Here is a 24900-nt window from a genome sequence, read left to right on the forward strand (position 1 = left end):
GGGAAATAATATCGAGATATCTTTCATTAAAGATCAAAAGAAAGAAAAGAAAAAAGCCTAGAACACCTGGTATTCCCAGGCGGTCACCCATCCAAGTACTAACCAGGCTCGACGTTGCTTAACTTCCCAGATCGGACGAGATGGGGTGTTCTCAACGTGATATGGTCGTAGGCGTCAGTGCAATTTAAACTAACGCTTTTATCTTGCTTTTTGAACGAAGCTCCAAAGCAAATTGAAGCAATCTCGTTTGAAACGTAGCTGCCCAGGCTGGGATTCGATGCCAGGTTTTTCGCGAAATGGTCTCTTTTCATGACGTAAAATGAATAAATTTTTGTCCTAAATGTAATAGTATCGAGATATCTTTCATTAAAGATTAAAAGAAAAGAAAAGAAAAAAGCCTACAACACCTGGTATTCCCAGGCGGTCACCCATCCAAGTACTAACCAGGCTCGACGTTGCTTAACTTCCCAGATCGGACGAGATGGGGTGTTCTCAACGTGATATGGTCGTAGGCGTCAGTGCAATTTAAACTAACGCTTTTATCTTGCTTTTTGAACGAAGCTCTAAAGCAAATTGAAGCAATCTCGTTTGAAACGTAGCTGCCCAGGCTGGGATTCGATGCCAGGTTTTTCGCGAAATGGTCTCTTTTCATGACGTAAAATGAATAAATTTTTGTCCTAAATGTAATAGTATCGAGATATCTTTCATTAAACATCAAAAGAAAAGAAAAGAAAAAAGCCTACAACACCTGGTATTCCCAGGCGGTCACCCATCCAAGTACTAACCAGGCTCGACGTTGCTTAACTTCCCAGATCGGACGAGATGGGGTGTTCTCAACGTGATATGGTCGTAGGCGTCAGTGCAATTTAAACTAACGCTTTTATCTTGCTTTTTGAACGAAGCTCTAAAGCAAATTGAAGCAATCTCGTTTGAAACGTAGCTGCCCAGGCTGGGATTCGATGCCAGGTTTTTCGCGAAATGGTCTCTTTTCATGACGTAAAATGAATAAATTTTTGTCCTAAATGTAATAGTATCGAGATATCTTTCATTAAAGATCAAAAGAAAGAAAAGAAAAAAGCCTACAACACCTGGTATTCCCAGGCGGTCACCCATCCAAGTACTAACCAGGCTCGACGTTGCTTAACTTCCCAGATCGGACGAGATGGGGTGTTCTCAACGTGATATGGTCGTAGGCGTCAGTGCAATTTAAACTAACGCTTTTATCTTGCTTTTTGAACGAAGCTCTAAAGCAAATTGAAGCAATCTCGTTTGAAACGTAGCTGCCCAGGCTGGGATTCGATGCCAGGTTTTTCGCGAAATGGTCTCTTTTCATGACGTAAAATGAATAAATTTTTGTCCTAAATGTAATAGTATCGAGATATCTTTCATTAAAGATTAAAAGAAAAGAAAAGAAAAAAGCCTACAACACCTGGTATTCCCAGGCGGTCACCCATCCAAGTACTAACCAGGCTCGACGTTGCTTAACTTCCCAGATCGGACGAGATGGGGTGTTCTCAACGTGATATGGTCGTAGGCGTCAGTGCAATTTAAACTAACGCGTTTATCTTGCTTTTTGAACGAAGCTCTAAAGCAAATTGAAGCAATCTCGTTTGAAACGTAGCTGCCCAGGCTGGGATTCGATGCCAGGTTTTTCGCGAAATGGTCTCTTTTCATGACGTAAAATGAATAAATTTTTGTCCTAAATGTAATAGTATCGAGATATCTTTCATTAAAGATCAAAAGAAAGAAAAGATAAAAACCTACAACACCTGGTATTCCCAGGCGGTCACCCATCCAAGTAATAACCAGGCTCGACGTTGCTTAACTTCCCAGATCGGACGAGATGGGGTGTTCTCAACGTGATATGGTCGTAGGCGTCAGTGCAATTTAAACTAACGCTTTTATCTTGCTTTTTGAACGAAGCTCTAAAGCAAATTGAAGCAATCTCGTTTGAAACGTAGCTGCCCAGGCTGGGATTCGATGCCAGGTTTTTCGCGAAATGGTCTCTTTTCATGACGTAAAATGAATAAATTTTTGTCCTAAATGTAATAGTATCGAGATATCTTTCATTAAAGATTAAAAGAAAAGAAAAGAAAAGAAAAAAGCCTACAACACCTGGTATTCCCAGGCGGTCACCCATCCAAGTACTAACCAGGCTCGACGTTGCTTAATTTCCCAGATCGGACGAGATGGGGTGTTCTCAACGTGATATGGTCGTAGGCGTCAGTGCAATTTAAACTAACGCGTTTATCTTGCTTTTTGAACGAAGCTCTAAAGCAAATTGAAGCAATCTCGTTTGAAACGTAGCTGCCCAGGCTGGGATTCGATGCCAGGTTTTTTGCGAAATGGTCTCTTTTCATGACGTAAAATGAATAAATTTTTGTCCTAAATGTAATAGTATCGAGATATCTTTCATTAAAGATCAAAAGAAAAGAAAAAAGCCTACAACACCTGGTATTCCCAGGCGGTCACCCATCCAAGTACTAACCAGGCTCGACGTTGCTTAACTTCCCAGATCGGACGAGATGGGGTGTTCTCAACGTGATATGGTCGTAGGCGTCAGTGCAATTTAAACTAACGCTTTTATCTTGCTTTTTGAACGAAGCTCTAAAGCAAATTGAAGCAGTCTCCTTTCAAACGTAGCTGTCCAGGCTGGAATTCGATGCCAGGTTTTTCGCAAAATGGTCTCTTTTCATGACGTAAAGTGCATAACTTTTTGTCCAAAGGGAAATAATATCGAGATATCTTTCATTAAAGATTAAAAGAAAGAAAAGAAAATAGCCTACAACACCTGGTATTCCCAGGCGGTCACCCATCCAAGTACTAACCAGGCTCGACGTTACTTAACTTCCCAGATCGGACGAGATGGGGTGTTCTCAACGTGATATGGTCGTAGACGTCAGTGCAATTTAAACTAACGCGTTTATCTTGCTTTTTGAACGAAGCTCTAAAGCAAATTGAAGCAATCTCGTTTGAAACGTAGCTGCCCAGGCTGGGATTCGATGCCAGGTTTTTCGCGCAATGGTCTCTTTTCATGACGTAAAATGAATAAATTTTTGTCCTAAATGTAATAGTATCGAGATATCTTTCATTAAAGATCAAAAGAAAAGAAAAGAAAAAAGCCTACAACACCTGGTATTCCCAGGCGGTCACCCATCCAAGTACTAACCAGGCTCGACGTTGCTTAACTTCCCAGATCGGACGAGATGGGGTGTTCTCAACGTGATATGGTCGTAGGCGTCAGTGCAATTTAAACTAACGCTTTTATCTTGCTTTTTGAACGAAGCTCTAAAGCAAATTGAAGCAATCTCGTTTGAAACGTAGCTGCCCAGGCTGGGATTCGATGCCAGGTTTTTCGCGAAATGGTCTCTTTTCATGACGTAAAATGAATAAATTTTTGTCCTAAATGTAATAGTATCGAGATATCTTTCATTAAAGATCAAAAGAAAGAAAAGAAAAAAGCCTACAACACCTGGTATTCCCAGGCGGTCACCCATCCAAGTACTAACCAGGCTCGACGTTGCTTAACTACCCAGATCGGACGAGATGGGGTGTTCTCAACGTGATATGGTCGTAGGCGTCAGTGCAATTTAAACTAACGCTTTTATCTTGCTTTTTGAACGAAGCTCTAAAGCAAATTGAAGCAATCTCGTTTGAAACGTAGCTGCCCAGGCTGGGACTCGATGCCAGGTTTTTCGCGAAATGGTCTCTTTTCATGACGTAAAATGAATAAATTTTTGTCCTAAATGTAATAGTATCGAGATATCTTTCATTAAAGATTAAAAGAAAAGAAAAGAAAAAAGCCTACAACACCTGGTATTCCCAGGCGGTCACCCATCCAAGTACTAACCAGGCTCGACGTTGCTTAACTTCCCAGATCGGACGAGATGGGGTGTTCTCAACGTGATATGGTCGTAGGCGTCAGTGCAATTTAAACTAACGCTTTTATCTTGCTTTTTGAACGAAGCTCTAAAGCAAATTGAAGCAATCTCGTTTGAAACGTAGCTGCCCAGGCTGGGATTCGATGCCAGGTTTTTCGCGAAATGGTCTCTTTTCATGACGTAAAATGAATAAATTTTTGTCCTAAATGTAATAGTATCGAGATATCTTTCATTAAAGATTAAAAGAAAAGAAAAGAAAAGAAAAGAAAAAAGCCTACAACACCTGGTATTCCCAGGCGGTCACCCATCCAAGTACTAACCAGGCTCGACGTTGCTTAACTTCCCAGATCGGACGAGATGGGGTGTTCTCAACGTGATATGGTCGTAGGCGTCAGTGCAATTTAAACTAACGCTTTTATCTTGCTTTTTGAACGAAGCTCCAAAGCAAATTGAAGCAATCTCGTTTGAAACGTAGCTGCCCAGGCTGGGATTCGATGCCAGGTTTTTCGCGAAATGGTCTCTTTTCATGACGTAAAATGAATAAATTTTTGTCCTAAATGTAATAGTATCGAGATATCTTTCATTAAAGATTAAAAGAAAAGAAAAGAAAAAAGCCTACAACACCTGGTATTCCCAGGCGGTCACCCATCCAAGTACTAACCAGGCTCGACGTTGCTTAACTTCCCAGATCGGACGAGATGGGGTGTTCTCAACGTGATATGGTCGTAGGCGTCAGTGCAATTTAAACTAACGCGTTTATCTTGCTTTTTGAACGAAGCTCTAAAGCAAATTGAAGCAATCTCGTTTGAAACGTAGCTGCCCAGGCTGGGATTCGATGCCAGGTTTTTCGCGCAATGGTCTCTTTTCATGACGTAAAATGAATAAATTTTTGTCCTAAATGTAATAGTATCGAGATATCTTTCATTAAAGATCAAAAGAAAGAAAAGAAAAAAGCCTACAACACCTGGTATTCCCAGGCGGTCACCCATCCAAGTACTAACCAGGCTCGACGTTGCTTAACTTCCCAGATCGGACGAGATGGGGTGTTCTCAACGTGATATGGTCGTAGGCGTCAGTGCAATTTAAACTAACGCTTTTATCTTGCTTTTTGAACGAAGCTCTAAAGCAAATTGAAGCAATCTCGTTTGAAACGTAGCTGCCCAGGCTGGGATTCGATGCCAGGTTTTTCGCGAAATGGTCTCTTTTCATGACGTAAAATGAATAAATTTTTGTCCTAAATGTAATAGTATCGAGATATCTTTCATTAAAGATTAAAAGAAAAGAAAAGAAAAGAAAAAAGCCTACAACACCTGGTATTCCCAGGCGGTCACCCATCCAAGTACTAACCAGGCTCGACGTTGCTTAACTTCCCAGATCGGACGAGATGGGGTGTTCTCAACGTGATATGGTCGTAGGCGTCAGTGCAATTTAAACTAACGCTTTTATCTTGCTTTTTGAACGAAGCTCGAAAGCAAATTGAAGCAATCTCGTTTGAAACGTAGCTGCCCAGGCTGGGATTCGATGCCAGGTTTTTCGCGAAATGGTCTCTTTTCATGACGTAAAATGAATAAATTTTTGTCCTAAATGTAATAGTATCGAGATATCTTTCATTAAAGATTAAAAGAAAAGAAAAGAAAAAAGCCTACAACACCTGGTATTCCCAGGCGGTCACCCATCCAAGTACTAACCAGGCTCGACGTTGCTTAACTTCCCAGATCGGACGAGATGGGGTGTTCTCAACGTGATATGGTCGTAGGCGTCAGTGAAATTTAAACTAAGGCTTTTATCTTGCTTTTTGAACGAAGCTCTAAAGCAGGGCTTCCCGATTCGTTTATCACCCCGCACCCCATAGGATTGATGAAGCCACTCTCGCACCCCCTGTTTTGAAGCGAAGTGGTTCTGAAAAAAAATTCAAACTACGTACAAAAACAAAGCAGAAAAGCCGCTCACCGGCCTTTATATGGCTAACGAATAGCAAAAAGGGCAGCCTTCAAGAACGAAATCACACAAAATGCAAAAGCGAATAAATAGCCTAAAGAAATAACACAAACTGAGAATACAATGGCGTTATTCAAGATCTTTGACTTTTCTCCTGCCTCTTTGCAATTATCTGTTCGACTAGTTCCTGACACATTCCTTTTCGTAAGTCAATCCACAGTCAACAACGTGAAAAGCGTTCTTTCCCAATATGTACGATCATGGGCGCCGATCGCTCTCTAAAATTGGTGGGGACATTTACTAGGAAAGGTAGGAAGGGGCGACGAGCGAAGCGAGCTAGAAAGATCGGGGGTCTGTTCTGACAAACAAACTAATACAGTAGGTACAAGTCTAATGCGATGTATAGGCCTATATATTTTAATTGTCAGTGTCAGCATTGGACAGCAGACGTCCCAACACTCGGCAACGAGTCTCCGGCGAATTAAAAACGAAGTCCTTGGAGAGGTCATGAAGGTTGATCGAATTCAAAACCTTGTGCCGTTGCACGATTTAGTCGTTTCTGTGACATGGTAGATCGTAACCAAGTTTTGACACGTCGCAAAGTTGAAAATGACCATTCAGCTGAACACGAGCTGGCTGGTGAAATGAGCAAAAGTCGCACAAAAAGTTCCACTTTCGGAAACATTTGCCGACCAGCGGATGGCATCTTCTTGAATAGCCTATCATTCAAAAATCTTCCACCCACTTTCCATTGTACTGCTTTCGAAAGAAGCATAACTTAGTTCTTGTGCAAGGGATTCTGTGTCAGAGAACTCAGAATAATCGTCTACCACAAGTGATTGTATCTTTCCACTAAAGAGTGATTCTTGTAGAATTTTATAGTGCTCTAGAACGGTCGACTTGAAATAGTTAGTAAGATTTTGCTGGGCGCTGTCAATGACTGCAAAATACTCTGACCGATATTTCGTCTCTGGTGTTTGAAAGTTGAGGAGGTTAGCCATGTCCATGCTGAAGACGATTTGGTATCTTTTTGGGACGTGACAGTTTCAATGATTCAGGGTTGCAATCTTCCATTAGCCTCTCAGCATTTACAAAGACACGATGAAATTCTTCTTCATTGCGTAGATGGCGGAGCAGTAGGCTACTAACTTACAAAGTTTAGTACATTCAACTTCAAGCATGCCAGCCACAGTCACCATGCAACCTTGCAAGGCTTTGTTAAAACGTTTCATACACTGAATGACAGACAATGCCGCTAATAACCTAAGCACACTTGACCCACGAGAAAAAGGTTTCAAAAGCCAAATTGCAGTTGTTGCTACATTTGTATCAATTTGACTCACGGCTGCTTCTATGGCTTCCAATACTGACTTATTATTATACTGACGTTAGAATCATCAAGCACTGCTTTTACAGCAGCTGCACGTGTGAGCAATCTGGTTGGACAAATTAGTTTCAGTTTTGATGCAGCCTGAGGCAAAGACTCTTTAGAATAAAAATTCAGGTACATATGCTTGAATTTCCCAGAAACCTTTTAGCCTATAGGCCTAGCTTTCCGAGTTCTTGTGTGGAACTTGGAGCATCTCGAATAAACGGCGAAGCTACAACAGCTTTTGATACAATTAGATTAGTAAATATGTGCCCCACAATGCACATATTTAGCAAGACGTTGAGATTTTTTATTTCAGCTTGACCGCTACGGGGTTTCCTCCCATAAAACAAAAATGTTGTCCCCTCCTTTCAATAGATTTTAAACGTCTGACTAATAAAATTGTGACATTCGGTTAATATTTTCCCTTTTACGTTATAAAAATAATGAAAAAAGATGGTGGGGACATGTAAAAAGATGGTGGAGACATGTCCCCGCTGTCCTATAGGGATCGGCGCCCATGTGTACGATAAGAAATTGCCAACAATAAGCAAACAATTACAAACAATGAGGAAATTGCTGACACAATATCATCGCATTATCCCGCCACCAATCACGTGAGGTTCGGACCACAGCCTTTTTGTTATCAGCAACTCGTCGGGTGGTATTTTCTTGTTGTTGTGCATTGTGCTGTATAGGCCAACATAGAATGCTCTGAGAGACAATCATCACCTCTCTCGTTAAACAAAATCCATCTCTATATAGCCTACGGTATAGCTCTTATTCCTCGGTGGATTCTCGCACCCCTAGCAACACCTACTCGCACCCCCAGGGGGTGCGAGCACCCCCAATCGGGAAGCCCTGCTCTAAAGCAAATTGAAGCAGTCTCCTTTCAAACGTAGCTGCCCAGGCTGGGATTCGATGCCAGGTTTTTCGCAAAATGGTCTCTTTTCATGACGTAAAGTGCATAACTTTTTGTCCAAAGGGAAATAATATCGAGATATCTTTCATTAAAGATCAAAAGAAAGAAAAGAAAAAAGCCTACAACACCTGGTATTCCCAGGCGGTCACCCATCCAAGTACTAACCAGGCTCGACGTTGCTTAACTTCCCAGATCGGACGAGATGGGGTGTTCTCAACGTGATATGGTCGTAGGCGTCAGTGCAATTTAAACTAACGCTTTTATCTTGCTTTTTGAACGAAGCTCCAAAGCAAATTGAAGCAAACTCGTTTGAAACGTAGCTGCCCAGGCTGGGATTCGATGCCAGGTTTTTCGCGAAATGGTCTCTTTTCATGACGTAAAATGAATAAATTTTTGTCCTAAATGTAATAGTATCGAGATATCTTTCATTAAAGATCAAAAGAAAAGAAAAGAAAAAAGCCTACAACACCTGGTATTCCCAGGCGGTCACCCATCCAAGTACTAACCAGGCTCGACGTTGCTTAATTTCCCAGATCGGACGAGATGGGGTGTTCTCAACGTGATATGGTCGTAGGCGTCAGTGCAATTTAAACTAACGCGTTTATCTTGCTTTTTGAACGAAGCTCTAAAGCAAATTGAAGCAATCTCGTTTGAAACGTAGCTGCCCAGGCTGGGATTCGATGCCAGGTTTTTCGCGAAATGGTCTCTTTTCATGACGTAAAGTGCATAACTTTTTGTCCAAAGGGAAATAATATCGAGATATCTTTCATTAAAGATTAAAAGAAAGAAAAGAAAAAAGCCTACAACACCTGGTATTCCCAGGCGGTCACCCATCCAAGTACTAACCAGGCTCGACGTTGCTTAATTTCCCAGATCGGACGAGATGGGGTGTTCTCAACGTGATATGGTCGTAGGCGTCAGTGCAATTTAAACTAACGCGTTTATCTTGCTTTTTGAACGAAGCTCTAAAGCAAATTGAAGCAATCTCGTTTGAAACGTAGCTGCCCAGGCTGGGATTCGATGCCAGGTTTTTCGCGAAATGGTCTCTTTTCATGACGTAAAATGAATAAATTTTTGTCCTAAATGTAATAGTATCGAGATATCTTTCATTAAAGATCAAAAGAAAAGAAAAAAGCCTACAACACCTGGTATTCCTAGGCGGTCACCCATCCAAGTACTAACCAGGCTCGACGTTGCTTAACTTCCCAGATCGGACGAGATGGGGTGTTCTCAACGTGATATGGTCGTAGGCGTCAGTGCAATTTAAACTAACGCTTTTATCTTGCTTTTTGAACGAAGCTCTAAAGCAAATTGAAGCAGTCTCCTTTCAAACGTAGCTGTCCAGGCTGGGATTCGATGCCAGGTTTTTCGCAAAATGGTCTCTTTTCATGACGTAAAGTGCATAACTTTTTGTCCAAAGGGAAATAATATCGAGATATCTTTCATTAAAGATTAAAAGAAAGAAAAGAAAAAAGCCTACAACACCTGGTATTCCCAGGCGGTCACCCATCCAAGTACTAACCAGGCTCGACGTTGCTTAACTTCCCAGATCGGACGAGACGGGGTGTTCTCAACGTGATATGGTCGTAGGCGTCAGTGCAATTTAAACTAACGCTTTTATCTTGCTTTTTGAACGAAGCTCTAAAGCAAATTGAAGCAATCTCGTTTGAAACGTAGCTGCCCAGGCTGGGATTCGATGCCAGGTTTTTCGCGAAATGGTCTCTTTTCATGACGTAAAATGAATAAATTTTTGTCCTAAATGTAATAGTATCGAGATATCTTTCATTAAAGATCAAAAGAAAAGAAAAGAAAAAAGCCTACAACACCTGGTATTCCCAGGCGGTCACCCATCCAAGTACTAACCAGGCTCGACGTTGCTTAACTTCCCAGATCGGACGAGATGGGGTGTTCTCAACGTGATATGGTCGTAGGCGTCAGTGCAATTTAAACTAACGCGTTTATCTTGCTTTTTGAACGAAGCTCTAAAGCAAATTGAAGCAATCTCGTTTGAAACGTAGCTGCCCAGGCTGGGATTCGATGCCAGGTTTTTCGCGAAATGGTCTCTTTTCATGACGTAAAATGAATAAATTTTTGTCCTAAATGTAATAGTATCGAGATATCTTTCATTAAAGATCAAAAGAAAAGAAAAAAGCCTACAACACCTGGTATTCCCAGGCGGTCACCCATCCAAGTACTAACCAGGCTCGACGTTGCTTAACTTCCCAGATCGGACGAGATGGGGTGTTCTCAACGTGATATGGTCGTAGGCGTCAGTGCAATTTAAACTAACGCGTTTATCTTGCTTTTTGAACGAAGCTCTAAAGCAAATTGAAGCAATCTCGTTTGAAACGTAGCTGCCCAGGCTGGGATTCGATGCCAGGTTTTTCGCGAAATGGTCTCTTTTCATGACGTAAAATGAATAAATTTTTGTCCTAAATGTAATAGTATCGAGATATCTTTCATTAAAGATCAAAAGAAAAGAAAAAAGCCTACAACACCTGGTATTCCTAGGCGGTCACCCATCCAAGTACTAACCAGGCTCGACGTTGCTTAACTTCCCAGATCGGACGAGATGGGGTGTTCTCAACGTGATATGGTCGTAGGCGTCAGTGCAATTTAAACTAACGCTTTTATCTTGCTTTTTGAACGAAGCTCTAAAGCAAATTGAAGCAGTCTCCTTTCAAACGTAGCTGTCCAGGCTGGAATTCGATGCCAGGTTTTTCGCAAAATGGTCTCTTTTCATGACGTAAAGTGCATAACTTTTTGTCCAAAGGGAAATAATATCGAGATATCTTTCATTAAAGATTAAAAGAAAGAAAAGAAAAAAGCCTACAACACCTGGTATTCCCAGGCGGTCACCCATCCAAGTACTAACCAGGCTCGACGTTGCTTAACTTCCCAGATCGGACGAGACGGGGTGTTCTCACCGTGATATGGTCGTAGGCGTCAGTGCAATTTAAACTAACGCTTTTATCTTGCTTTTTGAACGAAGCTCTAAAGCAAATTGAAGCAATCTCGTTTGAAACGTAGCTGCCCAGGCTGGGATTCGATGCCAGGTTTTTCGCGAAATGGTCTCTTTTCATGACGTAAAATGAATAAATTTTTGTCCTAAATGTAATAGTATCGAGATATCTTTCATTAAAGATCAAAAGAAAAGAAAAGAAAAAAGCCTACAACACCTGGTATTCCCAGGCGGTCACCCATCCAAGTACTAACCAGGCTCGACGTTGCTTAACTTCCCAGATCGGACGAGATGGGGTGTTCTCAACGTGATATGGTCGTAGGCGTCAGTGCAATTTAAACTAACGCGTTTATCTTGCTTTTTGAACGAAGCTCCAAAGCAAATTGAAGCAATCTCGTTTGAAACGTAGCTGCCCAGGCTGGGATTCGATGCCAGGTTTTTCGCGAAATGGTCTCTTTTCATGACGTAAAATGAATAAATTTTTGTCCTAAATGTAATAGTATCGAGATATCTTTCATTAAAGATCAAAAGAAAAGAAAAAAGCCTACAACACCTGGTATTCCCAGGCGGTCACCCATCCAAGTACTAACCAGGCTCGACGTTGCTTAACTTCCCAGATCGGACGAGATGGGGTGTTCTCAACGTGATATGGTCGTAGGCGTCAGTGCAATTTAAACTAACGCTTTTATCTTGCTTTTTGAACGAAGCTCAAAAGCAAATTGAAGCAGTCTCCTTTCAAACGTAGCTGTCCAGGCTGGAATTCGATGCCAGGTTTTTCGCAAAATGGTCTCTTTTCATGACGTAAAGTGCATAACTTTTTGTCCAAAGGGAAATAATATCGAGATATCTTTCATTAAAGATTAAAAGAAAGAAAAGAAAAAAGCCTACAACACCTGGTATTCCCAGGCGGTCACCCATCCAAGTACTAACCAGGCTCGACGTTGCTTAACTTCCCAGATCGGACGAGACGGGGTGTTCTCAACGTGATATGGTCGTAGGCGTCAGTGCAATTTAAACTAACGCTTTTATCTTGCTTTTTGAACGAAGCTCTAAAGCAAATTGAAGCAATCTCGTTTGAAACGTAGCTGCCCAGGCTGGGATTCGATGCCAGGTTTTTCGCGAAATGGTCTCTTTTCATGACGTAAAATGAATAAATTTTTGTCCTAAATGTAATAGTATCGAGATATCTTTCATTAAAGATCAAAAGAAAAGAAAAGAAAAAGCCTACAACACCTGGTATTCCCAGGCGGTCACCCATCCAAGTACTAACCAGGCTCGACGTTGCTTAACTTCCCAGATCGGACGAGATGGGGTGTTCTCAACGTGATATGGTCGTAGGCGTCAGTCCAATTTAAACTAACGCTTTTATCTTGCTTTTTGAACGAAGCTCTAAAGCAAATTGAAGCAATCTCGTTTGAAACGTAGCTGCCCAGGCTGGGATTCGATGCCAGGTTTTTCGCGAAATGGTCTCTTTTCATGACGTAAAATGAATAAATTTTTGTCCTAAATGTAATAGTATCGAGATATCTTTCATTAAAGATCAAAAGAAAGAAAAGAAAAAAGCCTACAACACCTGGTATTCCCAGGCGGTCACCCATCCAAGTACTAACCAGGCTCGACGTTGCTTAACTTCCCAGATCGGACGAGATGGGGTGTTCTCAACGTGATATGGTCGTAGGCGTCAGTGCAATTTAAACTAACGCTTTTATCTTGCTTTTTGAACGAAGCTCTAAAGCAAATTGAAGCAATCTCGTTTGAAACGTAGCTGCCCAGGCTGGGATTCGATGCCAGGTTTTTCGCGAAATGGTCTCTTTTCATGACGTAAAATGAATAAATTTTTGTCCTAAATGTAATAGTATCGAGATATCTTTCATTAAAGATTAAAAGAAAAGAAAAGAAAAAAGCCTACAACACCTGGTATTCCCAGGCGGTCACCCATCCAAGTACTAACCAGGCTCGACGTTGCTTAATTTCCCAGATCGGACGAGATGGGGTGTTCTCAACGTGATATGGTCGTAGGCGTCAGTGCAATTTAAACTAACGCGTTTATCTTGCTTTTTGAACGAAGCTCCAAAGCAAATTGAAGCAATCTCGTTTGAAACGTAGCTGCCCAGGCTGGGATTCGATGCCAGGTTTTTCGCGAAATGGTCTCTTTTCATGACGTAAAATGAATAAATTTTTGTCCTAAATGTAATAGTATCGAGATATCTTTCATTAAAGATCAAAAGAAAAGAAAAAGCCTACAACACCTGGTATTCCCAGGCGGTCACCCATCCAAGTACTAACCAGGCTCGACGTTGCTTAACTTCCCAGATCGGACGAGATGGGGTGTTCTCAACGTGATATGGTCGTAGGCGTCAGTGCAATTTAAACTAACGCTTTTATCTTGCTTTTTGAACGAAGCTCTAAAGCAAATTGAAGCAGTCTCCTTTCAAACGTAGCTGTCCAGGCTGGAATTCGATGCCAGGTTTTTTGCAAAATGGTCTCTTTTCATGACGTAAAGTGCATAACTTTTTGTCCAAAGGGAAATAATATCGAGATATCTTTCATTAAAGATTAAAAGAAAGAAAAGAAAATAGCCTACAACACCTGGTATTCCCAGGCGGTCACCCATCCAAGTACTAACCAGGCTCGACGTTGCTTAACTTCCCAGATCGGACGAGATGGGGTGTTCTCAACGTGATATGGTCGTAGGCGTCAGTGCAATTTAAACTAACGCTTTTATCTTGCTTTTTGAACGAAGCTCTAAAGCAAATTGAAGCAATCTCGTTTGAAACGTAGCTGCCCAGGCTGGGATTCGATGCCAGGTTTTTCGCGAAATGGTCTCTTTTCATGACGTAAAATGAATAAATTTTTGTCCTAAATGTAATAGTATCGAGATATCTTTCATTAAAGATCAAAAGAAAGAAAAGAAAAAAGCCTACAACACCTGGTATTCCCAGGCGGTCACCCATCCAAGTACTAACCAGGCTCGACGTTGCTTAACTTCCCAGATCGGACGAGATGGGGTGTTCTCAACGTGATATGGTCGTAGGCGTCAGTGCAATTTAAACTAACGCTTTTATCTTGCTTTTTGAACGAAGCTCCAAAGCAAATTGAAGCAAACTCGTTTGAAACGTAGCTGCCCAGGCTGGGATTCGATGCCAGGTTTTTCGCGAAATGGTCTCTTTTCATGACGTAAAATGAATAAATTTTTGTCCTAAATGTAATAGTATCGAGATATCTTTCATTAAAGATTAAAAGAAAAGAAAAGAAAAAAGCCTACAACACCTGGTATTCCCAGGCGGTCACCCATCCAAGTACTAACCAGGCTCGACGTTGCTTAACTTCCCAGATCGGACGAGATGGGGTGTTCTCAACGTGATATGGTCGTAGGCGTCAGTGCAATTTAAACTAACGCTTTTATCTTGCTTTTTGAACGAAGCTCCAAAGCAAATTGAAGCAAACTCGTTTGAAACGTAGCTGCCCAGGCTGGGATTCGATGCCAGGTTTTTCGCGAAATGGTCTCTTTTCATGACGTAAAATGAATAAATTTTTGTCCTAAATGTAATAGTATCGAGATATCTTTCATTAAAGATTAAAAGAAAAGAAAAGAAAAGAAAAAGAAAAAAGCCTACAACACCTGGTATTCCCAGGCGGTCACCCATCCAAGTACTAACCAGGCTCGACGTTGCTTAACTTCCCAGATCGGACGAGATGGGGTGTTCTCAACGTGATATGGTCGTAGGCGTCAGTGCAATTTAAACTAACGCTTTTATCTTGCTTTTTGAACGAAGCTCCAAAGCAAATTGAAGCAATCTCGTTTGAAACGTAGCTGCCCAGGCTGGGATTCGATGCCAGGTTTTTCGCGAAATGGTCTCTTTTCATGACGTAAAATGAATAAATTTTTGTCCTAAATGTAATAGTATCGAGATATCTTTCATTAAAGATTAAAAGAAAAGAAAAGAAAAGAAAAAAGCCTACAACACCTGGTATTCCCAGGCGGTCACCCATCCAAGTACTAACCAGGCTCGACGTTGCTTAACTTCCCAGATCGGACGAGATGGGGTGTTCTCAACGTGATATGGTCGTAGGCGTCAGTGCAATTTAAACTAACGCTTTTATCTTGCTTTTTGAACGAAGCTCTAAAGCAAATTGAAGCAATCTCGTTTGAAACGTAGCTGCCCAGGCTGGGATTCGATGCCAGGTTTTTCGCGAAATGGTCTCTTTTCATGACGTAAAATGAATAAATTTTTGTCCTAAATGTAATAGTATCGAGATATCTTTCATTAAAGATTAAAAGAAAAAAAAAGAAAAGAAAAAAGCCTACAACACCTGGTATTCCCAGGCGGTCACCCATCCAAGTACTAACCAGGCTCGACGTTGCTTAACTTCCCAGATCGGACGAGATGGGGTGTTCGTGATATGGTCGTAGGCGTCAGTGCAATTTAAACTAACGCTTTTATCTTGCTTTTTGAACGAAGCTCTAAAGCAAATTGAAGCAATCTCGTTTGAAACGTAGCTGCCCAGGCTGGGATTCGATGCCAGGTTTTTCGCGCAATGGTCTCTTTTCATGACGTAAAATGAATAAATTTTTGTCCTAAATGTAATAGTATCGAGATATCTTTCATTAAAGATTAAAAGAAAAGAAAAAAGCCTACAACACCTGGTATTCCCAGGCGGTCACCCATCCAAGTACTAACCAGGCTCGACGTTGCTTAACTTCCCAGATCGGACGAGATGGGGTGTTCTCAACGTGATATGGTCGTAGGCGTCAGTGCAATTTAAACTAACGCTTTTATCTTGCTTTTTGAACGAAGCTCTAAAGCAAATTGAAGCAATCTCGTTTGAAACGTAGCTGCCCAGGCTGGGATTCGATGCCAGGTTTTTCGCGAAATGGTCTCTTTTCATGACGTAAAATGAATAAATTTGTGTCCTAAATGTAATAGTATCGAGATATCTTTCATTAAAGATTAAAAGAAAAGAAAAGAAAAAAGCCTACAACACCTGGTATTCCCAGGCGGTCACCCATCCAAGTACTAACCAGGCTCGACGTTGCTTAACTTCCCAGATCGGACGAGATGGGGTGTTCTCAACGTGATATGGTCGTAGGCGTCAGTGCAATTTAAACTAACGCTTTTATCTTGCTTTTTGAACGAAGCTCTAAAGCAAATTGAAGCAATCTCGTTTGAAACGTAGCTGCCCAGGCTGGGATTCGATGCCAGGTTTTTCGCGAAATGGTCTCTTTTCATGACGTAAAATGAATAAATTTTTGTCCTAAATGTAATAGCATCGAGATATCTTTCATTAAAGATCAAAAGAAAAGAAAAGAAAAGAAAAAAGCCTACAACACCTGGTATTCCCAGGCGGTCACCCATCCAAGTACTAACCAGGCTCGACGTTGCTTAACTTCCCAGATCGGACGAGATGGGGTGTTCTCAACGTGATATGGTCGTAGGCGTCAGTGCAATTTAAACTAACGCTTTTATCTTGCTTTTTGAACGAAGCTCTAAAGCAAATTGAAGCAATCTCGTTTGAAACGTAGCTGCCCAGGCTGGGATTCGATGCCAGGTTTTTCGCGAAATGGTCTCTTTTCATGACGTAAAATGAATAAATTTTTGTCCTAAATGTAATAGTATCGAGATATCTTTCATTAAAGATTAAAAGAAAAGAAAAGAAAAGAAAAAAGCCTACAACACCTGGTATTCCCAGGCGGTCACCCATCCAAGTACTAACCAGGATCGACGTTGCTTAACTTCCCAGATCGGACGAGATGGGGTGTTCTCAACGTGATATGGTCGTAGGCGTCAGTGCAATTTAAACTAACGCTTTTATCTTGCTTTTTGAACGAAGCTCCAAAGCAAATTGAAGCAATCTCGTTTGAAACGTAGCTGCCCAGGCTGGGATTCGATGCCAGGTTTTTCGCGAAATGGTCTCTTTTCATGACGTAAAATGAATAAATTTTTGTCCTAAATGTAATAGTATCGAGATATCTTTCATTAAAGATTAAAAGAAAAGAAAAGAAAAAAGCCTACAACACCTGGTATTCCCAGGCGGTCACCCATCCAAGTACTAACCAGGCTCGACGTTGCTTAACTTCCCAGATCGGACGAGATGGGGTGTTCTCAACGTGATATGGTCGTAGGCGTCAGTGCAATTTAAACTAACGCTTTTATCTTGCTTTTTGAACGAAGCTCCAAAGCAAATTGAAGCAATCTCGTTTGAAACGTAGCTGCCCAGGCTGGGATTCGATGCCAGGTTTTTCGCGAAATGGTCTCTTTTCATGACGTAAAATGAATAAATTTTTGTCCTAAATGTAATAGTATCGAGATATCTTTCATTAAAGATTAAAAGAAAAGAAAAGAAAAAAGCCTACAACACCTGGTATTCCCAGGCGGTCACCCATCCAAGTACTAACCAGGCTCGACGTTGCTTAACTTCCCAGATCGGACGAGATGGGGTGTTCTCAACGTGATATGGTCGTAGGCGTCAGTGCAATTTAAACTAACGCTTTTATCTTGCTTTTTGAACGAAGCTCTAAAGCAAATTGAAGCAATCTCGTTTGAAACGTAGCTGCCCAGGCTGGGATTCGATGCCAGGTTTTTCGCGCAATGGTCTCTTTTCATGACGTAAAATGAATAAATTTTTGTCCTAAATGTAATAGTATCGAGATATCTTTCATTAAAGATTAAAAGAAAAGAAAAGAAAAAAGCCTACAACACCTGGTATTCCCAGGCGGTCACCCATCCAAGTACTAACCAGGCTCGACGTTGCTTAACTTCCCAGATCGGACGAGATGGGGTGTTCTCAACGTGATATGGTCGTAGGCGTCAGTGCAATTTAAACTAACGCTTTTATCTTGCTTTTTGAACGAAGCTCTAAAGCAAATTGAAGCAATCTCGTTTGAAACGTAGCTGCCCAGGCTGGGATTCGATGCCAGGTTTTTCGCGAAATGGTCTCTTTTCATGACGTAAAATGAATAAATTTTTGTCCTAAATGTAATAGTATCGAGATATCTTTCATTAAAGATCAAAAGAAAAGAAAAGAAAAGAAAAAAGCCTACAACACCTGGTATTCCCAGGCGGTCACCCATCCAAGTACTAACCAGGCTCGACGTTGCTTAACTTCCCAGATCGGACGAGATGGGGTGTTCTCAACGTGATATGGTCGTAGGCGTCAGTGCAATTTAAACTAACGCTTTTATCTTGCTTTTTGAACGAAGCTCTAAAGCAAATTGAAGCAATCTCGTTTGAAACGTAGCTGCCCAGGCTGGGATTCGATGCCAGGTTTTTCGCGCAATGGTCTCTTTTCATGACGTAAAATGAATAAATTTTTGTCCTAAATGTAATAGTATCGAGATATCTTTCATTAAAGATTAAAAGAAAAGAAAAAAGCCTACAACACCTGGTATTCCCAGGCGGTCACCCATCCAAGTACTAACCAGGCTCGACGTTGCTTAACTTCCCAGATCGGACGAGATGGGGTGTTCTCAACGTGATATGGTCGTAGGCGTCAGTGCAATTTAAACTAACGCTTTTATCTTGCTTTTTGAACGAAGCTCTAAAGCAAATTGAAGCAATCTCGTTTGAAACGTAGCTGCCCAGGCTGGGATTCGATGCCAGGTTTTTCGCGAAATGGTCTCTTTTCATGACGTAAAATGAATAAATTTGTGTCCTAAATGTAATAGTATCGAGATATCTTTCATTAAAGATTAAAAGAAAAGAAAAGAAAAAAGCCTACAACACCTGGTATTCCCAGGCGGTCACCCATCCAAGTACTAACCAGGCTCGACGTTGCTTAACTTCCCAGATCGGACGAGATGGGGTGTTCTCAACGTGATATGGTCGTAGGCGTCAGTGCAATTTAAACTAACGCTTTTATCTTGCTTTTTGAACGAAGCTCTAAAGCAAATTGAAGCAATCTCGTTTGAAACGTAGCTGCCCAGGCTGGGATTCGATGCCAGGTTTTTCGCGAAATGGTCTCTTTTCATGACGTAAAATGAATAAATTTTTGTCCTAAATGTAATAGCATCGAGATATCTTTCATTAAAGATCAAAAGAAAAGAAAAGAAAAGAAAAAAGCCTACAACACCTGGTATTCCCAGGCGGTCACCCATCCAAGTACTAACCAGGCTCGACGTTGCTTAACTTCCCAGATCGGACGAGATGGGGTGTTCTCAACGTGATATGGTCGTAGGCGTCAGTGCAATTTAAACTAACGCTTTTATCTTGCTTTTTGAACGAAGCTCTAAAGCAAATTGAAGCAATCTCGTTTGAAACGTAGCTGCCCAGGCTGGGATTCGATGCCAGGTTTTTCGCGAAATGGTCTCTTTTCATGACGTAAAATGAATAAATTTTTGTCCTAAATGTAATAGTATCGAGATATCTTTCATTAAAGATTAAAAGAAAAGAAAAGAAAAGAAAAAAGCCTACAACACCTGGTATTCCCAGGCGGTCACCCATCCAAGTACTAACCAGGATCGACGTTGCTTAACTTCCCAGATCGGACGAGATGGGGTGTTCTCAACGTGATATGGTCGTAGGCGTCAGTGCAATTTAAACTAACGCTTTTATCTTGCTTTTTGAACGAAGCTCCAAAGCAAATTGAAGCAATCTCGTTTGAAACGTAGCTGCCCAGGCTGGGATTCGATGCCAGGTTTTTCGCGAAATGGTCTCTTTTCATGACGTAAAATGAATAAATTTTTGTCCTAAATGTAATAGTATCGAGATATCTTTCATTAAAGATTAAAAGAAAAGAAAAAAGCCTACAACACCTGGTATTCCCAGGCGGTCACCCATCCAAGTACTAACCAGGCTCGACGTTGCTTAACTTCCCAGATCGGACGAGATGGGGTGTTCTCAACGTGATATGGTCGTAGGCGTCAGTGCAATTTAAACTAACGCTTTTATCTTGCTTTTTGAACGAAGCTCCAAAGCAAATTGAAGCAATCTCGTTTGAAACGTAGCTGCCCAGGCTGGGATTCGATGCCAGGTTTTTCGCGAAATGGTCTCTTTTCATGACGTAAAATGAATAAATTTTTGTCCTAAATGTAATAGTATCGAGATATCTTTCATTAAAGATTAAAAGAAAAGAAAAGAAAAAAGCCTACAACACCTGGTATTCCCAGGCGGTCACCCATCCAAGTACTAACCAGGCTCGACGTTGCTTAACTTCCCAGATCGGACGAGATGGGGTGTTCTCAACGTGATATGGTCGTAGGCGTCAGTGCAATTTAAACTAACGCTTTTATCTTGCTTTTTGAACGAAGCTCCAAAGCAAATTGAAGCAATCTCGTTTGAAACGTAGTTGTCCAGGCTGGGATTTGATGCCAGGTTTTTCGCGAAATGGTCTCTTTTCATGACGTAAAGTGCATAACTTTTTGTCCAAAGGGAAATAATATCGAGATATCTTTCATTAAAGATCAAAAAAAAGAAAAGAAAAGAAAAAAGAAAAAAGCCAACAACACCTGGTATTCCCAGGCGGTCACCCATCCAAGTACTAACCAGGCTCGACGTTGCTTAACTTCCCAGATCGGACGAGATGGGGTGTTCTCAACGTGATATGGTCGTAGGCGTTAGTGCAGTTTAAAACAACGCTTTTATCTTGCTTTTTGAACAAAGCTTTAAAGCAAATTGAAGCAGTCGCCTTTCAAACGTAGCTGTCCAGGCTGGGATTCGATTAGGGTTTTTGCAAAATGGTCTCTTTTCATGACGTAAAGTGCATAACTTTTTGTCCAAAGGGAAATAATATCGAGATATCTTTCATTGAAGATCAAAAGAAAAGAAAAGAAAAAAGCCTACAACACCTGGTATTCCCAGGCGGTCACCCATCCAAGTACTAACCAGGCTCGACGTTGCTTAACTTCCCAGATCGGACGAGATGGGGTGTTCTCAACGTGATATGGTCGTAGGCGTCAGTGCAATTTAAACTAACGCTTTTATCTTGCTTTTTGAACGAAGCTCTAAAGCAAATTGAAGCAATCTCGTTTGAAACGTAGCTGCCCAGGCTGGGATTCGATGCCAGGTTTTTCGCGAAATGGTCTCTTTTCATGACGTAAAATGAATAAATTTTTGTCCTAAATGTAATAGTATCGAGATATCTTTCATTAAAGATTAAAAGAAAAGAAAAGAAAAAAGCCTACAACACCTGGTATTCCCAGGCGGTCACCCATCCAAGTACTAACCAGGCTCGACGTTGCTTAACTTCCCAGATCGGACGAGATGGGGTGTTCTCAACGTGATATGGTCGTAGGCGTTAGTGCAGTTTAAAACAACGCTTTTATCTTGCTTTTTGAACGAAGCTCTACAGCAAATTAAAGCAGTCTCCTTTCAAACGTAGTTGTCCAGGCTGGGATTTGATGCCAGGTTTTTCGCGAAGTGGTCTCTTTTCATGACGTAAAGTGCATAACTTTTTGTCCAAAGGGAAATAATATCGAGATATCTTTCATTAAAGATCAAAAAAAAGAAAAGAAAAAAGAAAAGAAAAAAGCCTACAACACCTGGTATTCCCAGGCGGTCACCCATCCAAGTACTAACCAGGCTCGACGTTGCTTAACTTCCCAGATCGGACGAGATGGGGTGTTCTCAACGTGATATGGTCGTAGGCGTTAGTGCAGTTTAAAACAACGCTTTTATCTTGCTTTTTGAACAAAGCTTTAAAGCAAATTGAAGCAGTCGCCTTTCAAACGTAGTTGTCCAGGCTGGGATTCGATTAGGGTTTTTGCAAAGTGGTCTCTTTTCATGACGTAAAGTGCATAACTTTTTGTCCAAAGGGAAATATTATCGAGATATCTTTCATTAAAGATCAAAAGAAAAGAAAAGAAAAAAGCCTACAACACCTGGTATTCCCAGGCGGTCACCCATCCAAGTACTAACCAGGCTCGACGTTGCTTAACTTCCCAGATCGGACGAGATGGGGTGTTCTCAACGTGATATGGTCGTAGGCGTCAGTGCAATTTAAACTAACGCTTTTATCTTGCTTTTTGAACGAAGCTCTAAAGCAAATTGAAGCAATCTCGTTTGAAACGTAGCTGCCCAGGCTTGGATTCGATGCCAGGTTTTTTGCGAAATGGTCTCTTTTCATGACGTAAAATGAATAAATTTTTGTCCTAAATGTAATAGTATCGAGATATCTTTCATTAAAGATGAAAAACAGAAAAAAGCCTACAACACCTGGTATTCCCAGGCGGTCACCCATCCAAGTACTAACCAGGCTCGACGTTGCTTAACTTCCCAGATCGGACGAGATGGGGTGTTCTCAACGTGATATGGTCGTAGGCGTTAGTGCAGTTTAAAACAACGCTTTTATCTTGCTTTTTGAACGAAGCTCTACAGCAAATTAAAGCAGTCTCCTTTCAAACGTAGTTGTCCAGGCTGGGATTTGATGCCAGGTTTTTCGCGAAGTGGTCTCTTTTCATGACGTAAAGTGCATAACTTTTTGTCCAAAGGGAAATAATATCGAGATATCTTTCATTAAAGATCAAAAAAAAGAAAAGAAAAAAGAAAAGAAAAAAGCCTACAACACCTGGTATTCCCAGGCGGTCACCCATCCAAGTACTAACCAGGCTCGACGTTGCTTAACTTCCCAGATCGGACGAGATGGGGTGTTCTCAACGTGATATGGTCGTAGGCGTTAGTGCAGTTTAAAACAACGCTTTTATCATGCTTTTTGAACAAAGCTTTAAAGCAAATTGAAGCAGTCGCCTTTCAAACGTAGTTGTCCAGGCTGGGATTCGATTAGGGTTTTTGCAAAATGGTCTCTTTTCATGACGTAAAGTGCATAACTTTTTGTCCAAAGGGAAATATTATCGAGATATCTTTCATTAAAGATCAAAAGAAAAGAAAAGAAAAAAGCCTACAACACCTGGTATTCCCAGGCGGTCACCCATCCAAGTACTAACCAGGCTCGACGTTGCTTAACTTCCCAGATCGGACGAGATGGGGTGTTCTCAACGTGATATGGTCGTAGGCGTCAGTGCAATTTAAACTAACGCTTTTATCTTGCTTTTTGAACGAAGCTCTAAAGCAAATTGAAGCAATCTCGTTTGAAACGTAGCTGCCCAGGCTTGGATTCGATGCCAGGTTTTTTGCGAAATGGTCTCTTTTCATGACGTAAAATGAATAAATTTTTGTCCTAAATGTAATAGTATCGAGATATCTTTCATTAAAGATGAAAAACAGAAAAGAAAAAAGCCTACAACACCTGGTATTCCCAGGCGGTCACCCATCCAAGTACTAACCAGGCTCGACGTTGCTTAACTTCCCAGATCGGACGAGATGGGGTGTTCTCAACGTGATATGGTCGTAGGCGTTAGTGCAGTTTAAAACAACGCTTTTATCTTGCTTTTTGAACGAAGCTCTACAGCAATTAAAGCAGTCTCCTTTCAAACGTAGTTGTCCAGGCTGGGATTTGATGCCAGGTTTTTCGCGAAGTGGTCTCTTTTCATGACGTAAAGTGCATAACTTTTTGTCCAAAGGGAAATAATATCGAGATATCTTTCATTAAAGATCAAAAAAAAGAAAAGAAAAAAGAAAAAAGCCTACAACACCTGGTATTCCCAGGCGGTCACCCATCCAAGTACTAACCAGGCTCGACGTTGCTTAACTTCCCAGATCGGACGAGATGGGGTGTTCTCAACGTGATATGGTCGTAGGCGTTAGTGCAGTTTAAAACAACGCTTTTATCTTGCTTTTTGAACAAAGCTTTAAAGCAAATTGAAGCAGTCGCCTTTCAAACGTAGTTGTCCAGGCTGGGATTCGATTAGGGTTTTTGCAAAATGGTCTCTTTTCATGACGTAAAGTGCATAACTTTTTGTCCAAAGGGAAATAATATCGAGATATCTTTCATTAAAGATCAAAAGAAAAGAAAAAAGCCCACAACACCTGGTATTCCCAGGCGGTCACCCATCCAAGTACTAACCAGGCTCGACGTTGCTTAACTTCCCAGATCGGACGAGATGGGGTGTTCTCAACGTGATATGGTCGTAGGCGTCAGTGCAATTTAAACTAACGCTTTTATCTTGCTTTTTGAACGAAGCTCGAAAGCAACTTGAAGCAATCTCGTTTGAAACGTAGCTGCCCAGGCTTGGATTCGATGCCAGGTTTTTTGCGAAATGGTCTCTTTTCATGACGTAAAATGAATAAATTTTTGTCCTAAATGTAATAGTATCGAGATATCTTTCATTAAAGATGAAAAACAGAAAAGAAAAAAGCCTACAACACCTGGTATTCCCAGGCGGTCACCCATCCAAGTACTAACCAGGCTCGACGTTGCTTAACTTCCCAGATCGGACGAGATGGGGTGTTCTCAACGTGATATGGTCGTAGGCGTCAGTGCAATTTAAACTAACGCTTTTATCTTGCTTTTTGAACGAAGCTCTAAAGCAAATTGAAGCAATCTCGTTTGAAACGTAGCTGCCCAGGCTGGGATTCGATGCCAGGTTTTTCGCGAAATGGTCTCTTTTCATGACGTAAAATGAATAAATTTTTGTCCTAAATGTAATAGTATCGAGATATCTTTCATTAAAGATTAAAAGAAAAGAAAAGAAAAAAGCCTACAACACCTGGTATTCCCAGGCGGTCACCCATCCAAGTACTAACCAGGCTCGACGTTGCTTAACTTCCCAGATCGGACGAGATGGGGTGTTCTCAACGTGATATGGTCGTAGGCGTCAGTGCAATTTAAACTAACGCTTTTATCTTGCTTTTTGAACGAAGCTCCAAAGCAAATTGAAGCAATCTCGTTTGAAACGTAGCTGCCCAGGCTGGGATTTGATGCCAGGTTTTTCGCGAAATGGTCTCTTTTCATGACGTAAAGTGCATAACTTTTTGTCCAAAGGGAAATAATATCG

General features: G+C 41.2%; 66 non-coding genes across 66 annotated transcripts; all 66 read right to left on the reverse strand.

Moving 5' to 3' along the window:
- Positions 1-54: 54 nt before the first annotated feature.
- On the reverse strand, positions 55-173 carry LOC145773383 (5S ribosomal RNA). Its single transcript, XR_014289773.1, has one exon. It is a non-coding gene; the product is annotated as a 5S ribosomal RNA (ribosomal RNA).
- Positions 174-395: 222 nt separating this feature from the next.
- Positions 396-514, reverse strand: LOC145773119 (5S ribosomal RNA). The gene has a single exon (XR_014289524.1). It is a non-coding gene; the product is annotated as a 5S ribosomal RNA (ribosomal RNA).
- A 222-nt stretch (positions 515-736) lies between these two features.
- Positions 737-855, reverse strand: LOC145773120 (5S ribosomal RNA). Its single transcript, XR_014289525.1, has one exon. It is a non-coding gene; the product is annotated as a 5S ribosomal RNA (ribosomal RNA).
- Positions 856-1076: 221 nt separating this feature from the next.
- On the reverse strand, positions 1077-1195 carry LOC145773121 (5S ribosomal RNA). The gene has a single exon (XR_014289526.1). It is a non-coding gene; the product is annotated as a 5S ribosomal RNA (ribosomal RNA).
- A 222-nt stretch (positions 1196-1417) lies between these two features.
- Positions 1418-1536, reverse strand: LOC145773122 (5S ribosomal RNA). Its single transcript, XR_014289527.1, has one exon. It is a non-coding gene; the product is annotated as a 5S ribosomal RNA (ribosomal RNA).
- A 221-nt stretch (positions 1537-1757) lies between these two features.
- LOC145773386 (5S ribosomal RNA) lies at positions 1758-1876 on the reverse strand. The gene has a single exon (XR_014289776.1). It is a non-coding gene; the product is annotated as a 5S ribosomal RNA (ribosomal RNA).
- Positions 1877-2103: 227 nt separating this feature from the next.
- Positions 2104-2222, reverse strand: LOC145773369 (5S ribosomal RNA). Its single transcript, XR_014289760.1, has one exon. It is a non-coding gene; the product is annotated as a 5S ribosomal RNA (ribosomal RNA).
- Positions 2223-2439: 217 nt separating this feature from the next.
- On the reverse strand, positions 2440-2558 carry LOC145773123 (5S ribosomal RNA). The gene has a single exon (XR_014289528.1). It is a non-coding gene; the product is annotated as a 5S ribosomal RNA (ribosomal RNA).
- Positions 2559-2779: 221 nt separating this feature from the next.
- Positions 2780-2898, reverse strand: LOC145773357 (5S ribosomal RNA). The gene has a single exon (XR_014289748.1). It is a non-coding gene; the product is annotated as a 5S ribosomal RNA (ribosomal RNA).
- Positions 2899-3120: 222 nt separating this feature from the next.
- On the reverse strand, positions 3121-3239 carry LOC145773124 (5S ribosomal RNA). Its single transcript, XR_014289529.1, has one exon. It is a non-coding gene; the product is annotated as a 5S ribosomal RNA (ribosomal RNA).
- A 221-nt stretch (positions 3240-3460) lies between these two features.
- Positions 3461-3579, reverse strand: LOC145773320 (5S ribosomal RNA). Its single transcript, XR_014289714.1, has one exon. It is a non-coding gene; the product is annotated as a 5S ribosomal RNA (ribosomal RNA).
- Positions 3580-3801: 222 nt separating this feature from the next.
- LOC145773125 (5S ribosomal RNA) lies at positions 3802-3920 on the reverse strand. The gene has a single exon (XR_014289530.1). It is a non-coding gene; the product is annotated as a 5S ribosomal RNA (ribosomal RNA).
- A 232-nt stretch (positions 3921-4152) lies between these two features.
- LOC145773126 (5S ribosomal RNA) lies at positions 4153-4271 on the reverse strand. The gene has a single exon (XR_014289531.1). It is a non-coding gene; the product is annotated as a 5S ribosomal RNA (ribosomal RNA).
- A 222-nt stretch (positions 4272-4493) lies between these two features.
- On the reverse strand, positions 4494-4612 carry LOC145773128 (5S ribosomal RNA). The gene has a single exon (XR_014289532.1). It is a non-coding gene; the product is annotated as a 5S ribosomal RNA (ribosomal RNA).
- Positions 4613-4833: 221 nt separating this feature from the next.
- Positions 4834-4952, reverse strand: LOC145773130 (5S ribosomal RNA). The gene has a single exon (XR_014289534.1). It is a non-coding gene; the product is annotated as a 5S ribosomal RNA (ribosomal RNA).
- Positions 4953-5179: 227 nt separating this feature from the next.
- Positions 5180-5298, reverse strand: LOC145773131 (5S ribosomal RNA). Its single transcript, XR_014289535.1, has one exon. It is a non-coding gene; the product is annotated as a 5S ribosomal RNA (ribosomal RNA).
- Positions 5299-5520: 222 nt separating this feature from the next.
- Positions 5521-5639, reverse strand: LOC145773132 (5S ribosomal RNA). Its single transcript, XR_014289536.1, has one exon. It is a non-coding gene; the product is annotated as a 5S ribosomal RNA (ribosomal RNA).
- A 2587-nt stretch (positions 5640-8226) lies between these two features.
- On the reverse strand, positions 8227-8345 carry LOC145773133 (5S ribosomal RNA). Its single transcript, XR_014289537.1, has one exon. It is a non-coding gene; the product is annotated as a 5S ribosomal RNA (ribosomal RNA).
- A 222-nt stretch (positions 8346-8567) lies between these two features.
- LOC145773370 (5S ribosomal RNA) lies at positions 8568-8686 on the reverse strand. Its single transcript, XR_014289761.1, has one exon. It is a non-coding gene; the product is annotated as a 5S ribosomal RNA (ribosomal RNA).
- Positions 8687-8907: 221 nt separating this feature from the next.
- On the reverse strand, positions 8908-9026 carry LOC145773371 (5S ribosomal RNA). The gene has a single exon (XR_014289762.1). It is a non-coding gene; the product is annotated as a 5S ribosomal RNA (ribosomal RNA).
- Positions 9027-9243: 217 nt separating this feature from the next.
- LOC145773326 (5S ribosomal RNA) lies at positions 9244-9362 on the reverse strand. The gene has a single exon (XR_014289720.1). It is a non-coding gene; the product is annotated as a 5S ribosomal RNA (ribosomal RNA).
- Positions 9363-9583: 221 nt separating this feature from the next.
- Positions 9584-9702, reverse strand: LOC145773342 (5S ribosomal RNA). The gene has a single exon (XR_014289735.1). It is a non-coding gene; the product is annotated as a 5S ribosomal RNA (ribosomal RNA).
- Positions 9703-9924: 222 nt separating this feature from the next.
- LOC145773134 (5S ribosomal RNA) lies at positions 9925-10043 on the reverse strand. Its single transcript, XR_014289538.1, has one exon. It is a non-coding gene; the product is annotated as a 5S ribosomal RNA (ribosomal RNA).
- Positions 10044-10260: 217 nt separating this feature from the next.
- LOC145773135 (5S ribosomal RNA) lies at positions 10261-10379 on the reverse strand. Its single transcript, XR_014289539.1, has one exon. It is a non-coding gene; the product is annotated as a 5S ribosomal RNA (ribosomal RNA).
- A 217-nt stretch (positions 10380-10596) lies between these two features.
- LOC145773327 (5S ribosomal RNA) lies at positions 10597-10715 on the reverse strand. Its single transcript, XR_014289721.1, has one exon. It is a non-coding gene; the product is annotated as a 5S ribosomal RNA (ribosomal RNA).
- A 221-nt stretch (positions 10716-10936) lies between these two features.
- Positions 10937-11055, reverse strand: LOC145773385 (5S ribosomal RNA). Its single transcript, XR_014289775.1, has one exon. It is a non-coding gene; the product is annotated as a 5S ribosomal RNA (ribosomal RNA).
- Positions 11056-11277: 222 nt separating this feature from the next.
- Positions 11278-11396, reverse strand: LOC145773136 (5S ribosomal RNA). The gene has a single exon (XR_014289540.1). It is a non-coding gene; the product is annotated as a 5S ribosomal RNA (ribosomal RNA).
- A 217-nt stretch (positions 11397-11613) lies between these two features.
- LOC145773137 (5S ribosomal RNA) lies at positions 11614-11732 on the reverse strand. Its single transcript, XR_014289541.1, has one exon. It is a non-coding gene; the product is annotated as a 5S ribosomal RNA (ribosomal RNA).
- A 221-nt stretch (positions 11733-11953) lies between these two features.
- Positions 11954-12072, reverse strand: LOC145773343 (5S ribosomal RNA). Its single transcript, XR_014289736.1, has one exon. It is a non-coding gene; the product is annotated as a 5S ribosomal RNA (ribosomal RNA).
- Positions 12073-12293: 221 nt separating this feature from the next.
- On the reverse strand, positions 12294-12412 carry LOC145773138 (5S ribosomal RNA). Its single transcript, XR_014289542.1, has one exon. It is a non-coding gene; the product is annotated as a 5S ribosomal RNA (ribosomal RNA).
- Positions 12413-12633: 221 nt separating this feature from the next.
- Positions 12634-12752, reverse strand: LOC145773139 (5S ribosomal RNA). The gene has a single exon (XR_014289543.1). It is a non-coding gene; the product is annotated as a 5S ribosomal RNA (ribosomal RNA).
- A 222-nt stretch (positions 12753-12974) lies between these two features.
- Positions 12975-13093, reverse strand: LOC145773372 (5S ribosomal RNA). Its single transcript, XR_014289763.1, has one exon. It is a non-coding gene; the product is annotated as a 5S ribosomal RNA (ribosomal RNA).
- Positions 13094-13309: 216 nt separating this feature from the next.
- On the reverse strand, positions 13310-13428 carry LOC145773141 (5S ribosomal RNA). Its single transcript, XR_014289545.1, has one exon. It is a non-coding gene; the product is annotated as a 5S ribosomal RNA (ribosomal RNA).
- A 221-nt stretch (positions 13429-13649) lies between these two features.
- Positions 13650-13768, reverse strand: LOC145773142 (5S ribosomal RNA). The gene has a single exon (XR_014289546.1). It is a non-coding gene; the product is annotated as a 5S ribosomal RNA (ribosomal RNA).
- A 221-nt stretch (positions 13769-13989) lies between these two features.
- Positions 13990-14108, reverse strand: LOC145773143 (5S ribosomal RNA). The gene has a single exon (XR_014289547.1). It is a non-coding gene; the product is annotated as a 5S ribosomal RNA (ribosomal RNA).
- Positions 14109-14330: 222 nt separating this feature from the next.
- Positions 14331-14449, reverse strand: LOC145773144 (5S ribosomal RNA). Its single transcript, XR_014289548.1, has one exon. It is a non-coding gene; the product is annotated as a 5S ribosomal RNA (ribosomal RNA).
- Positions 14450-14682: 233 nt separating this feature from the next.
- Positions 14683-14801, reverse strand: LOC145773145 (5S ribosomal RNA). Its single transcript, XR_014289549.1, has one exon. It is a non-coding gene; the product is annotated as a 5S ribosomal RNA (ribosomal RNA).
- Positions 14802-15028: 227 nt separating this feature from the next.
- On the reverse strand, positions 15029-15147 carry LOC145773146 (5S ribosomal RNA). The gene has a single exon (XR_014289550.1). It is a non-coding gene; the product is annotated as a 5S ribosomal RNA (ribosomal RNA).
- Positions 15148-15374: 227 nt separating this feature from the next.
- On the reverse strand, positions 15375-15488 carry LOC145773401 (5S ribosomal RNA). Its single transcript, XR_014289791.1, has one exon. It is a non-coding gene; the product is annotated as a 5S ribosomal RNA (ribosomal RNA).
- Positions 15489-15705: 217 nt separating this feature from the next.
- LOC145773147 (5S ribosomal RNA) lies at positions 15706-15824 on the reverse strand. The gene has a single exon (XR_014289551.1). It is a non-coding gene; the product is annotated as a 5S ribosomal RNA (ribosomal RNA).
- Positions 15825-16046: 222 nt separating this feature from the next.
- Positions 16047-16165, reverse strand: LOC145773148 (5S ribosomal RNA). Its single transcript, XR_014289552.1, has one exon. It is a non-coding gene; the product is annotated as a 5S ribosomal RNA (ribosomal RNA).
- Positions 16166-16392: 227 nt separating this feature from the next.
- On the reverse strand, positions 16393-16511 carry LOC145773149 (5S ribosomal RNA). Its single transcript, XR_014289553.1, has one exon. It is a non-coding gene; the product is annotated as a 5S ribosomal RNA (ribosomal RNA).
- A 227-nt stretch (positions 16512-16738) lies between these two features.
- Positions 16739-16857, reverse strand: LOC145773351 (5S ribosomal RNA). Its single transcript, XR_014289743.1, has one exon. It is a non-coding gene; the product is annotated as a 5S ribosomal RNA (ribosomal RNA).
- A 222-nt stretch (positions 16858-17079) lies between these two features.
- On the reverse strand, positions 17080-17198 carry LOC145773150 (5S ribosomal RNA). Its single transcript, XR_014289554.1, has one exon. It is a non-coding gene; the product is annotated as a 5S ribosomal RNA (ribosomal RNA).
- Positions 17199-17420: 222 nt separating this feature from the next.
- On the reverse strand, positions 17421-17539 carry LOC145773152 (5S ribosomal RNA). Its single transcript, XR_014289556.1, has one exon. It is a non-coding gene; the product is annotated as a 5S ribosomal RNA (ribosomal RNA).
- Positions 17540-17761: 222 nt separating this feature from the next.
- LOC145773154 (5S ribosomal RNA) lies at positions 17762-17880 on the reverse strand. The gene has a single exon (XR_014289557.1). It is a non-coding gene; the product is annotated as a 5S ribosomal RNA (ribosomal RNA).
- A 227-nt stretch (positions 17881-18107) lies between these two features.
- LOC145773155 (5S ribosomal RNA) lies at positions 18108-18226 on the reverse strand. Its single transcript, XR_014289558.1, has one exon. It is a non-coding gene; the product is annotated as a 5S ribosomal RNA (ribosomal RNA).
- Positions 18227-18443: 217 nt separating this feature from the next.
- LOC145773156 (5S ribosomal RNA) lies at positions 18444-18562 on the reverse strand. The gene has a single exon (XR_014289559.1). It is a non-coding gene; the product is annotated as a 5S ribosomal RNA (ribosomal RNA).
- A 222-nt stretch (positions 18563-18784) lies between these two features.
- Positions 18785-18903, reverse strand: LOC145773157 (5S ribosomal RNA). Its single transcript, XR_014289560.1, has one exon. It is a non-coding gene; the product is annotated as a 5S ribosomal RNA (ribosomal RNA).
- Positions 18904-19130: 227 nt separating this feature from the next.
- Positions 19131-19249, reverse strand: LOC145773158 (5S ribosomal RNA). The gene has a single exon (XR_014289561.1). It is a non-coding gene; the product is annotated as a 5S ribosomal RNA (ribosomal RNA).
- Positions 19250-19476: 227 nt separating this feature from the next.
- Positions 19477-19595, reverse strand: LOC145773353 (5S ribosomal RNA). The gene has a single exon (XR_014289745.1). It is a non-coding gene; the product is annotated as a 5S ribosomal RNA (ribosomal RNA).
- Positions 19596-19812: 217 nt separating this feature from the next.
- On the reverse strand, positions 19813-19931 carry LOC145773159 (5S ribosomal RNA). The gene has a single exon (XR_014289562.1). It is a non-coding gene; the product is annotated as a 5S ribosomal RNA (ribosomal RNA).
- Positions 19932-20153: 222 nt separating this feature from the next.
- On the reverse strand, positions 20154-20272 carry LOC145773160 (5S ribosomal RNA). The gene has a single exon (XR_014289563.1). It is a non-coding gene; the product is annotated as a 5S ribosomal RNA (ribosomal RNA).
- Positions 20273-20505: 233 nt separating this feature from the next.
- Positions 20506-20624, reverse strand: LOC145773345 (5S ribosomal RNA). The gene has a single exon (XR_014289737.1). It is a non-coding gene; the product is annotated as a 5S ribosomal RNA (ribosomal RNA).
- A 220-nt stretch (positions 20625-20844) lies between these two features.
- LOC145773161 (5S ribosomal RNA) lies at positions 20845-20963 on the reverse strand. Its single transcript, XR_014289564.1, has one exon. It is a non-coding gene; the product is annotated as a 5S ribosomal RNA (ribosomal RNA).
- A 222-nt stretch (positions 20964-21185) lies between these two features.
- On the reverse strand, positions 21186-21304 carry LOC145773162 (5S ribosomal RNA). Its single transcript, XR_014289565.1, has one exon. It is a non-coding gene; the product is annotated as a 5S ribosomal RNA (ribosomal RNA).
- A 233-nt stretch (positions 21305-21537) lies between these two features.
- LOC145773164 (5S ribosomal RNA) lies at positions 21538-21656 on the reverse strand. The gene has a single exon (XR_014289567.1). It is a non-coding gene; the product is annotated as a 5S ribosomal RNA (ribosomal RNA).
- Positions 21657-21876: 220 nt separating this feature from the next.
- On the reverse strand, positions 21877-21995 carry LOC145773165 (5S ribosomal RNA). Its single transcript, XR_014289568.1, has one exon. It is a non-coding gene; the product is annotated as a 5S ribosomal RNA (ribosomal RNA).
- A 215-nt stretch (positions 21996-22210) lies between these two features.
- On the reverse strand, positions 22211-22329 carry LOC145773166 (5S ribosomal RNA). Its single transcript, XR_014289569.1, has one exon. It is a non-coding gene; the product is annotated as a 5S ribosomal RNA (ribosomal RNA).
- A 233-nt stretch (positions 22330-22562) lies between these two features.
- On the reverse strand, positions 22563-22681 carry LOC145773167 (5S ribosomal RNA). The gene has a single exon (XR_014289570.1). It is a non-coding gene; the product is annotated as a 5S ribosomal RNA (ribosomal RNA).
- A 220-nt stretch (positions 22682-22901) lies between these two features.
- LOC145773168 (5S ribosomal RNA) lies at positions 22902-23020 on the reverse strand. The gene has a single exon (XR_014289571.1). It is a non-coding gene; the product is annotated as a 5S ribosomal RNA (ribosomal RNA).
- Positions 23021-23240: 220 nt separating this feature from the next.
- LOC145773170 (5S ribosomal RNA) lies at positions 23241-23359 on the reverse strand. The gene has a single exon (XR_014289572.1). It is a non-coding gene; the product is annotated as a 5S ribosomal RNA (ribosomal RNA).
- A 227-nt stretch (positions 23360-23586) lies between these two features.
- LOC145773171 (5S ribosomal RNA) lies at positions 23587-23705 on the reverse strand. The gene has a single exon (XR_014289573.1). It is a non-coding gene; the product is annotated as a 5S ribosomal RNA (ribosomal RNA).
- Positions 23706-23920: 215 nt separating this feature from the next.
- Positions 23921-24039, reverse strand: LOC145773321 (5S ribosomal RNA). Its single transcript, XR_014289715.1, has one exon. It is a non-coding gene; the product is annotated as a 5S ribosomal RNA (ribosomal RNA).
- Positions 24040-24259: 220 nt separating this feature from the next.
- Positions 24260-24378, reverse strand: LOC145773172 (5S ribosomal RNA). The gene has a single exon (XR_014289574.1). It is a non-coding gene; the product is annotated as a 5S ribosomal RNA (ribosomal RNA).
- A 222-nt stretch (positions 24379-24600) lies between these two features.
- LOC145773173 (5S ribosomal RNA) lies at positions 24601-24719 on the reverse strand. The gene has a single exon (XR_014289575.1). It is a non-coding gene; the product is annotated as a 5S ribosomal RNA (ribosomal RNA).
- Positions 24720-24900: the final 181 nt, after the last annotated feature.

This window comes from Aplidium turbinatum, chromosome 6 (genome assembly GCF_918807975.1).
Source record: "Aplidium turbinatum chromosome 6, kaAplTurb1.1, whole genome shotgun sequence".
Lineage (NCBI taxonomy): Eukaryota > Metazoa > Chordata > Ascidiacea > Aplousobranchia > Polyclinidae > Aplidium > Aplidium turbinatum.